Genomic DNA, 11,828 nt, shown 5'->3' with positions numbered 1-11,828 from the left:
GTCCACATACTTGAGTGACACAAAGATTGTGCAAATCTCATCTCCAACACCTCCCAGCTGTGGAACCTGAGCCAGTCATTCCATCTGTAGCCCTTAGTTTCCCCATTTGTGAAATGCATAATAAGAATAATAGTAGCCAGGGCGCACATCTGTAATCCCAGTGACTCGGGAGGCTGAGGAAGAAGGATCACGAGTTCAAAGCCAGCCTCATCAATTTAGCAAGGCCCTAAGCAACTTAGCAAAACCTTGTCTCAAAATAAAACATAAAAAATGGACTGAGGATGTGGCTTAGTGGCCCCTGGCCCACTACCCCTCCCCTCAAAAAAACCAACAACATCAAAAAAAGGATATTCGTATGGAGAAGTTTCAGTGATGGGAGAAGAAGTTTGGCCTAATGTGTGTCCTGGAAATAGACTGATATGAGTTCAAATCTGAGCTCTGCCATAAAGTGGCCTTAGGCAAATAAACCTTTCTGAGCCTTGGTTTTCTCGTCTGAAAAATGGGAATAATAATAATAATAATAATAAAACCTACTTCCAAGGGTGATTTGGAAAGCAGGAGGTAATTCCACATTGTATTTAGCATTAGACCTGGAAGACAAGTTCTCTCTCCACAGTGCTCCTCTCCAGAGGGCCTAGGAAAGAACTGAGCCAGTAAGAAATAGTCAGGAGGAATTTGTTCACAAAGAAACCCCTCTCTTTCTCTCTCTCTCTCTCTCTCTCTCTCTCTCTCTCTCTCTCTCTTTTTACTTATTTATCTTGGGGGGAGAAGGTAGGGGGTGTGTGGTGCTGGGGATCAAACCAGAGCTAGCAGGCAGGTGCTGTACCTCAGAACTATATGCTACATTCCCCTGCTCTAAAGAAATCAATACACAGAAATCACTAGAACATAGAAAGCACTCACTGTTTGCTGTCATCATCTTCATTCCTGAGGCTTTCACGGAAATGAGACTGTGTAGGTGGAGAAGACACTCCATGCAACCTGGAAATCAGTGTTGGCTAGCTCTTCAGTTACTTCTGTGTGACCTTGGGCTTTACGTACCCCTGAACCTGAGTTTCCCCCTACGTGAAATTAAAGAGTCAGACAAAATGGTCTCTGGACCTTCATCCATCTTCCTTTCTCCCTCCCTCCTTCCTTCCCTTCCTCCCTCCCTCCCTCCCTCCCTCCCTTCCCCCCTCCCTTCCCCAGGGCCTGTCTGTATTACTCAAGCTGCCAAGCTGGCCTTGAGCTCCTAGGCTGAAGCAATCCTCCTGCTTCACCTCCAGAGTACCTGGTGCACACCACTATGCCTAGTCTAGCTTTTCTTTTCTTTTCCTTTCTTCTTTTTTTACCTTTTCATGCCAGGGATTGAACCCAAGGGCACTTAGTTTTTTATTTTCTAATCTGAAATTGGATGCATTTTTTTTTTGTCTTTTAGTACCTTACCACACGCCACATCTAGGTTATCCTTGGGGGATGTTGGTAAAGGAGGCTGACCTCATGGAACCTACAATCTAGTGAAGAAGCAAACATCAAACGAGTCATTAAAAGCGTAATCAGCCAGGCACAGCGGTGCATGTTTGTAATCCCAGCAGCTCAGGCGGATGAGGTAGGAGGATCATGAATTCAAAGCCAGCCTCAGCAAATTAGTGAGGCCCTAAGCAACTAGCGAGACCATCTCTCAAAATAAAATATAATAAAAGGCTGGAGACATGGCTCAGTGGTTAAGCACCCCTGGGTTTGATCTACAGTACCCCCCCAAAGTGTGAGCAGTATGATAAAAGAGGAGGTTCAAGGGACCCCAGCTTCAGCAAGCAAGGAGATACATTTCACAGGGCTTCAGGAAAGGAAGTCTAATGAGTGTGGAGGAAAGAGCATCCCAGGGCTGGGGATATGGCATTGGGTGGGGGGGCACCTGCCTAGCATGCATGAGGTCCTGAGTTCAAGTCTTAGTTCTTTAGAGAAAAAAAGAAAGGATATCCAAGGCAGAGGGTGCAGTGATCATGGGGATAATGAAAACGGATGCATAAGAGGTGGGGGTGTCACATTTACAAGGGAGAATGGCAGGAGATGGAACTGCAAGCTCTGGAGGGTCTTATAACCCCACCAAGGTTAAGAACCATGAAGGATACCATGTAAAAAGACCTCCACCTGGCTGCAGAGGAGCAAGAAGGCAGTTGGAGAGTCCAGTACAATACGCAGATGAGGAATGATGCAGGACACTGGGATCTTTTGACCCTCTGAGGATGGAAACAGAATCAAGTCAGGCAAGTGAATAATCTGCCCAGGCTTTTATTAGAGTTTCCATTTAGGAGGGGAGACACAGCTCTAACAGGAACACCTCAGGCTGGCTCTGTGAACAAAAGAAAGGAGCTTGTTTTATTGGTTCCTCGAAGGGGTGGGGATGTTAATGGCCTAAGGTGAACTCAGCCCAAGCATTTTGTCCTGTGTTAACGATAAATTACTGAGCTATTAAAGAGAACACATACCTAGCCAGGCATGGTGGTGCACGCCTATAAGCCATAATCCCAGTGGCTTGGGAGGCTGAAGCAGGAGGTTCACAAACTCAAAGGTAGTCTCAGAAATTTAGTGAGGCCCTAAGCAACTTATTGAGACCCTTGTGTGGGGGGTGCTAGAGATGTGGCTTAAGTGCCCTGGGGTTCAACCTTTGATACCAGAAAGAAAAAGAGAGAGAACACATACAGGGCCTGACCCTGACCTACATCAAGCCTCCTGAGATCTGCTGTCAGGCCATAAACCAAGGCCCAGAAGTGCATTTTCCCTTTGTCCTGAGGGTAGATCCTACAGATTTCACTCGCCTCTTGCCTGGGGTAGGAGATGCTGTCTGGGATTCCATTTGGTCTCCATTTGGAAGCTGCTGACCACTACCAAGCACTGCTTCACGCCTTTAAAACATTTCCCACTTTTCCCAAGCAAGCCTTCTGTCTTTGGAGAAAGCTATGGGGGTCTGTATATGCCTCCCTGAGTGAATGAATTATCAAGGGTCGATTCTCCATTAACTTCAAGGTAAGGCTCAGACCCTGGCTAGCTGAGTGGGAGCCAACACCTCCAAATCCTTATCCCTTGCTTTGAAGCTTCTACCATTCTACAAACTGTCACTGATCACCCAGTCGAAGTGATCAAGACACATTCTCTGCCTGCTTGGTGGGGGGCAATAGGCAATAAACATGAGCAGATATATATTTATTTGCAGTGCAGGAGATCAAACCCAGGGCCTTATAAATGCTAGGCAAGTGTGGTACCACAGAGCTGCACACCCAGCCCGAGCACACATATACAAGTAAGGTTGATGCATGAGATGCTAAGGGCTGTGAAAGGGCCACTTTAGACAGCACAGTTGGGAAGCCTTGTGAGGAGGAAACGGATGAGCTGATTAGAAGTGGTGCAAAAAGAGCTGAGTGGTCAAGGCTGAGAGAAAAATAAGTGTAAGCAGAGGCAGAATAACCTGGTGTTGCTGGGGAAGAGAGGCTGCATGGCAGAGTGAGGAAGTACATGGGATGTGGCTACGTGTGGGTGGAGAGTGGAAAGGAGCCACATCATGGAGGCTTTTTTTTTTTTTTTTTTACAGTACTAGGGATTGAATCCAGGGTGCTCAGTCACCGAGCTTCACTCCAACCCCTTTTAATTTTTTACTTTGCCACAGGGTCTTCCTAAGTTGCTAAGGCTGGCCTCGAACTTGCAATCTTCCTACCACAGCCTCCAGAGTTGCTACGATGACAGGCATGGGCCACTGGTTTCAAGGGGGTTTTGTAAACCATGACAGGAATTCTACCCGAAGCCAATGGGAAAGTCTCAGCAGAATGATAGATTATGGAAGAGCAGGGAGAATACTAAAAGGAAGACCAGATAGGGCCTACTTCCTTGGCTCAGGCAAAGAAAAGGAAGACACATGGACTTTGAGCCGGGCGTGGTGGTGCACCTTTAGTCCCAGCTACTCTGGAGGCTGAGGTGGGAGGATCACTTGAACCCAAGCATTCAGGGCTGGCCTGGGCAAACATGATGAGAGTCTCCCTAATCCCTGGGCTCCCCTGTCTCAAAAAAAAAAAAAAACCTAGAATAATGGACTAGAATAAGAGCTTAGAGCAGAGAATAAAAAGGATTGAGCTGGGTGTGTTGGTACACATCTGTGATTCTGTTGCCGGAAGTTCAATTCTTGTCCCCAATGCCAATCCATTAACAAGGACCCAGTTTTGAGAAAAAGGAAAAGGAAGGTTCATTGCTTTACTAGCAAAGGAGAAACATGGGGAACTCCTGTCCCAAAGGCTGTGATTCTGCCCATTTGGAGGAACAGGGGGCTTTTTTATAGAGGTGATTCAGAAAAAAATGAGATTGGGGGGAGAGATCAGGAAGGAGAAGGCTAGGAAAAAGAAGACCAGGAAGGAGAAATTTAGGGAAAAGAAGATTGGAAAAAAGAAAAAACCTGTAAGTTTCAACACCACAAGGGATAGGGTCAAAAATTGTTACGATTCTAGGTACTTGGGAGGATGAGAAGGAGGATCACGAGTTTGAAGTCAGCCTCAGCAATTTACCAAGATCCTGTCTCAAAATTTAAAAAGGGTTGGGAACGTTGCTCAGCGGTTAAGCATCCCTGGGTTAAATTCCCAGTATCCCTAAATAAAGAAAGAAATAATAAAAATGGGAGGATATCAAAATATACTCTACTGCCATATATATCTAAAAAAAAAAAACAGATAAAAAAATGGAAGGATAACTAATCTCTTTCCCATCTGTAAACGAGGCTAATCTGAGATTCTAAGCCGCGGTTTAGTGTTCATTGTGCAAGAGGCAATTCAGTTGTTGTTTTTTTGTTTTTTTTTGTTTCTGGGAATTGAACCCAGGGGGTGCTTCTACTGAGCCACATCCCCAGCTCTTTTTATATTTTATTTTGAGACAGGGTCTTGCTAAGTTACTTAGGGATTCACTAAGTTGACCAGGCTAGCCTCGAACCTGTGATTCTCCTGCCTCAGCCTCCAGTGTTGCTGGACTGCAGCATGTGCCATTGTACCCAGCACACCAAACTGGGTTTGAATCCTAACCCTGTTTCTGACTATGTGCCCTTGAACAAGTTCTTTATCTTCTCTGTGCCTCAGTTTCCTCATCTATAAAATGCAGCCAGGCATGGTGGTACATGCCTGTAATCCCAGTAGCTTGGGAGTCTGAGGCAGTCAGATTCAGAGTTTAAGGCCAGCCTTAGCAACCTAGGGAGACCCTATCTCAAAATAAAAAAATGAAAAGGGCTGGGGTGTGACTCAGTGGTTAAACTCCCCTGGGTTCAATCTCTAGTATCAATCAATCTATAAATAAATAAATACGCACTCAATAAACTCTGTTTCATGGAATCATGGTGAAAAGGACTCAAAGCAATTTCTGCCACAAAGTGATTGCTCCATCAAGGTTTGTCATGATCTTGTCACTGTCAGATGGGGGCATTTACCTGTCTTTTCAGGTTTTAGAGCTTTGGAGTTGGAAATGAAATGGCTGACTACCAGTTGACCCAGACACCGTGATAGAGTTCAGTGACTGCCAAAGCTCTTTGGCCATGACAGTCTGTGTCCTCCTCGTCCTTGTTTTGAGTACCTTGTGGCCCATCTACCTTTGAAGCAGTTGGCTCTCTGTAATCCTTGGGCCAGAGGCAGATGATGCCACCAGGCAGGGGATTTAGATTGAACATAGTTAAATTGAGAGGGACAGGAAGGATTTGGGGGCCCCTGTGGACCATGCAGTAGTCATAGAGGTAGCTGCCACTGCTGTGCTTGGTCAGAGCCTGTGTCTTTCCCCTCAGGTGCCCTCAATGACGATGTCCCCAGGCTCTGGGCATCCCCCAGCTCATCTTCTCAGGGCTTACAATTCTCCTAGCCCAACCCAAGAGGCAGAAGCACATAGTGCTTTGGCTCTCCCACTTCTAAAGGGCATCACCTTTGTCAAATTCCCCCTTTCAGGACCAGTTCTTTCCCAACTCAGTGAGTTGGGTCTTCATGTTCATTAGAGCTAGTGAGGTTCCTTATCCAGCCTTGGGTGGAAAAAAAGGGTTAGTTTTGAAAACTAACTGAAATCTGCCACACTTCATTATGAGTTGACTCATCCTCCAAATTGGTAGAGGAACCTTGGTGCCTGAACCATTCAGCACTGAGTTGTGTATGCTGAAGGTCTACAGATGCAAGGATTCCTTGAAAGAAGATTTTCAGGGCTCAGCTCTTATTATTAGTCATGCAGATGCAAAAAGGTGTTTGGAGGTTGTGGAAAAAGGCAAGCTACCTGTGGTCATTTTAAATGAAGAGCTGACATGGTGGCCCATGCCTGTGATCTCAACAGCTAAGGCAGGAGGATCACAAGTTTAAGGCCAGCCTCAACAACTGAGCAAGGCCCTAAGCAACTTAATGAGATCCTGTCTCAAAATAAAAAAATAAATAAATAAAAAGGGCTGGGGATGTGGCTCAGTGGTTAACTGCCCCTGGGTTCAATTCCTGGTACCAAATAAAATAAAGTAAATGAAGAGTTAGCAAATGCGGGATGGGATGTAGCTCAGTGGTAGAGCACTCGTTTAGCGTGTGTGAGGTCCTGGGTTCGGTTCCCAGCAGCACTGAGCAATCATTTGAAATTGGCCAAACAGCTACACAAAGTGGAGCCTGCAGGACTCTCTAGGGTACCTGCAGTGAGAAGCCACTGGAGCTCTTAAAGCAGAGAAATTACCTTATGGTAAAGAGCACTGTTTTCTACAAGTATATTAGAATTCAACAAGAACTGATCGACACCACAGTAGCCAGATGAAAACTGCTGATTTGTTTTGCTTTTTGCTTTCTGAGTTCTTCCTTGAGACACTAGAAGCTTGCTAAAAGGCCAGCATACTTCCCAGGTTGTTATAGGACACAGACTTATCAACCCTGAAATGTTATCCTCCTCGCCAGCTAGAAAGATTTTCTGCATTTTTGGATAAATCATTAGATTAAAAAAAATCACTAAGCTCTGAATATTGTAAGAAAAAAGAGAAACAAGCCTGGTGCGCCACCCACCTGTAATCCCAGCTGCTCAGGAGGCTGAGACAGGAGGATTGCAAGTTCAAAGCCAGCCTCAGCAACAGTGAGGTGCTGAGCAACTCAGTGAGACCCTGTCTCTAAATAAAATACAAAATAGGGTGGGGATGTGGCTCAGTGGTCCAGTCCCTGAGTTCAATCCCTGGTACCAAAAGAAAAAAACACACAAACCTTCAAATCCAGCCTGTGGAATGTAGTTAAGGCAAAAAAAAAAAAAAATATATATATATATATATATATATACATATATATATATTAATAGAAATTAATAAACTTCCTATATCTATTTTTAAGAAATACAGAAGGAAATGGGGGGACTCTCATGGGACTGGAGGTGGCCCAGGTGGCCCCTGCTCACCCTGCCTGACTGCACTCTGCCCACAGCCACGTGGCAGCCTGCAACACTTACCCAAGCTGCTCTGAGGACAATTGCAACCTCTTCAGCAACACAGAGGAAAGGGGATCCAGGTGGTGAGTCACCCTTTCTCCTGGAGTCTCTTTTCTTCTCAGGGGGCAGGAGGACAAAGAGTAGCTTAGAACCCCACCCTGTCCTTCCATGTCTGTAAAGTACAGCACGTTCTCTTTGGTGATGTGCAGCAGGAAGATTGGTGGAGTGCACATTAATGCTTCAAGAAAATCTTTATTTCAGGACTCAGTGGTAGAGCTCTTGCCTAGTAGGTGTGAGGCCCTGAGTTCCATCTGCAGCACTGCAAAACAAAAACTTATTTCCTAAGGAAAAAATAACTGGTGTTTTTTTTTGTTTTTTTTTTTTTTTTTTTTTGGTACTGGGGCTTGAACCCAGACCCCAGATGCACGTTACCACTGAGATACTTCCCATCCTTTTTTTTTTTTTTTTTGAGGTAGGGTCTAGCTAAATTGCTGAGGCTGGCCTTGTGATCCTCCTGCCTCAGCCTCCCGAGTAAAAGGATCATGGGCATGTGCCACTGCACCTGGCAAAACAAAACAAAAAACTTTTCTGAGGTGGTAGTATATTGCAGGGACTCAGGAGGCTCAGGTAGGAGAATTACCTGAATTTTAAATATATATATATATATATTTAAAATTTAAAAATATATATATTTACAGCAAAATTTAAAAAAAGAAAGAATAAATTTTAAATCATATTTCTTGGATGGTACAGTATCCAGGGATGGCAAAGCACAAGGATGTTGAGCAGAATCCTGTGGCTCTCAGGTCTCTAGGAGCTGCCAGGCAGCCCTGGATCATGATAGAGAGAGTGCTAGAGGCTTATGATTTCATTTGAACCATGTGTGACCCAGAAAAATCACAGTACTTTTCTTTGGTATTGGGTATTTGACCCAGAGATGCTCTACCCCTGAGCCACATCCCCATCCCTTTTATTTCTTATTTTGAGACAGGGTCTCACTAAGTTTCTAAATTGCTTAGGGCCTCACTAAATTGCTGAGGCTCGCCTTAAACTTGTGAGCCTCTTGCCTCAGCCTCCCAAGTCCCTGGGATTACGGGCATGTACCTTCATGCCCAGATAGAAAAGCCCAATACTTTCAAAGAACTGGAAGTGGTAATGGAGAGTTGCCTGGAGGTCCAGGAGACAAATGAAGAAGGCCATCTGGTTATTATCAGGTTCAGGCCAACAGTACCTTTCTGTTCTTTGGAGACTCTTATCCTTGGAATCTACATTGCTGAATAAACTCACAGAAAACATCAACAAGCAGATAAAGACAAAAAGGGAGTGGCATCTGCAATGGAGAACCTCAATTTACAGGAAATTATGGAACAGTGTGTCCTTGAACCTGACTAATAGCTGTTTAAAAAGACACTGAACTGTAATTGTTTGATATATTTGTTTAAACTCTTGGTAAAATGTAAAAGACTCATGTTTAATACATAGATGATTTGTACCTCAAAGCATTTTTAAAAGGATTATTTCTGAGCAAGTTTTAATTATATACTAGGACCTAATTTGTTCAGTGATTAACATTCTCAGGATTTGTAACACTTAAATGATCAGGCAGAAAAACATTTTCTAGTTACTGTGGAATAAGATGAGTTACTATTTTTCTGATGCCCATTCTGATACAATTACTTTTCATGTCAAATTTCTACTGTGCCCAAATGTATTTATTTTAAATCATTACTTAGAAAATAAAGTAGATGATTTTTTTTTTTTGTACTGAGAATTGAACCCAGGGGCACTTAACCACTGAGTCACATCCCTAGCCCTTTTAATTTTTTTATTTTAAGACAGGGTCTTGCTAAGTTGCTTAGGGCCTCACTAAATTTCTGAGGCTTGCTTTATCTTGAGATCCTCCTGCTTCAGCCTACTTACTGAACCACTAGGAGTATAGGTGTGTGCCACTGTGCTCAACCATTCTTTAAAAAAAAATAAATAAAAATACAAATTTTACTTCTTTTTGTCTTTTAATTTTTGGGGGGGGGGCAGGGCCACTGGGGTTGAACCCATGTATCTACCACTGAGCTACATCCCCAATCCTTTTTTATTTTTCATTTTGAGAAAAGGTTTAATGCTGGCCTTGAACTGGCAATCCTCCTGCCTCAGCCTCCCAATTGCTGGGATTACAGGCCTGCACCTCTGTGCCCAGATGCCTTTTATGTTTGAAATGAAATACATTTTCTTCATTAACAATTCAAGTATCAGATGTGGTGGTGACCACCTGTGGTCCCAGCTGGTCTGGAGGCTGAGGTGGGAGGATCATTTGAGCCACAAAGTTCAAGATCAGCCTGGGCAACATAGCAAGACCCATTCCTCCCTACAAAAAAAATCCCCCAAACCAAAAAAACAAGCAATATAGAAGTTGGATGTGTACCATACTTACTTTTGTTGTTGTTCAGAATAGGTATTATCATCCCTGTCCTGAAGACTGAGAAACAAACTCCCTTAAGGCCTCCTAGCTAGTGAGAGGCAGAGTGTGGACTATGAAGCAGGGCTTTTTGTGTGTGTCCAAGAACTAGTTTGTCCCTGTGGCTGTGCAGCCTCCCAGCAGGCCCTCCCCTCCACCCTAGTCAGAGGCCTTGGCAGAACACTGAGCAGACAGGCTCTGATCCACAGCAGAGATAACATTCACTCTGCTGCAGAAGCTGGGACTCTCCCCAGCTCCTCCAGCAGTGTCCCCTCACTCCCTCCTGCCTCTCCCACCCGGAGGGTGGATAGATCTGAACGCAAATGACTGAGAATTCACCTGGAGGTGACTTTCGAAAACTTCACCAATTTAATGAGACCCTGCCTCAAAATAAAGATAATAATATTAATCATATATAATAACATACCATTATAATGATAATATTGATTATATTAATGATAGTGATCATTATATTAATGATATTCATATATTATAATTCGTTATGACATTATTGTAGTTATCATATCAATTATCAGATATTAATATATTAATTTTATCGTATTGATTTTGTTATATTAATTATAATCTTAATTATATTAATGTATGACTGCACATATGGTGTGACGCTACATCGCGTACGACCCATAAATGAAAAGTTTGGGGCTGGGATTGTGGCTCAACAGTAGAGCGCTCCTCTAGCACATGTGAGGTCCTGGGTTCGATCCTCAGCACCACATAAAAATAAATAAATAAAATAAAGGTATTGTGTCCAGCTACTTCTAAAAAATAAATATTAAAAAAAAGTTGTACTGCAATTATGTACAATGAATCAAAATGCATTCTGCTGTCATGTATACCTAATTAAAATAAATTAATTAATAAAAAGATAATACTAATCATATGTAATAATATGTTACTATAATGGTAATATTAATCATATTAACATTAACAATAGCGACAGTTATATTAATATATTATAATCCATTATAATATGTTGTAATAGTTATTATATTTATAATTATATTAATATATTGGTTATGTTAATTAACACAATATAATTATATCAATAAAGTATAATACCATAATTAGATTGTTGATCATATTAATAATAATATCTTAATATTAGCAACAACAATAGATCTGGAGGTATAGCTCAGTGATAAAGCAGCTCTTGGTATATCCATAGTACCACAAAAAAAGGGAGGTCTATTAGAGCCAAAAAGTAGGGTCTTCTTATCTCACTCCATGCCTAATAGTATCCCCTCTGTCTCCACTGGGACATGCACAGCAGAAACTTTTCAAGGCTGCATGGCCTGGCAAATTATAAATAAACAAATACATGGAAATATAAATATATATATCATAAAATAAAACCCAAGAAAGTGAAAAGGCAGGCTGTCACAAAGAATGGTGACAATTTAGAGGCGATGGCTACCCTAAAGCTCTGACTTGGACTAGGCTTCTTGTGCTGGTGCTTGGGTCCAAAAGTTCTGATTAGGCATTGCCAGAATACAAATATTGCACATGCCTCAGACTTCCATTTGACCCTTGACAAAGGGTTATTGTACACAGGGAGTTACTACAGATCATCGAATTTTGGTTTCCAAACAAGAATTAGCACTTCAGAGATGTTTACTGAGTACTCTTTTTTTTTTTTTTTTTGGTACTGGGGATTGAAACCAAAGGCACTTAACCACTGAGCTGCATACCCAGTTCTTTCTGATGTTTTATTTAAAAAAGTGTTTCACCAGCTGGGGTTGTGGCTTAGTGGTAGAGCGCTCGCCTACCATGCGTGAGTCACTGGGTTCTATCCTCAGCACCACATAAAAATAAAATAAAGATGTTGTGTCCACCTATAACTAAAAAATTAATATATATTTTTTTTAACAAAAAGGGTTTCCCACCAGGCTCGGTGGCAAATGCCTGTAATCCCTGTGGCTCAGGAGCCTGAGGCAGG

This window comes from Marmota monax, unplaced genomic scaffold, assembly GCF_021218885.2.
Source record: "Marmota monax isolate L192 unplaced genomic scaffold, Marmota_monax_Labrador192_F-V1.1 WCK01_AAM20220418_F8-fsc00024, whole genome shotgun sequence".
In the NCBI taxonomy this organism is placed as follows: domain Eukaryota; kingdom Metazoa; phylum Chordata; class Mammalia; order Rodentia; family Sciuridae; genus Marmota; species Marmota monax.
The sequence above is the reverse complement of the archived record's forward strand: the minus strand, read 5'-3'. Positions refer to the sequence as shown.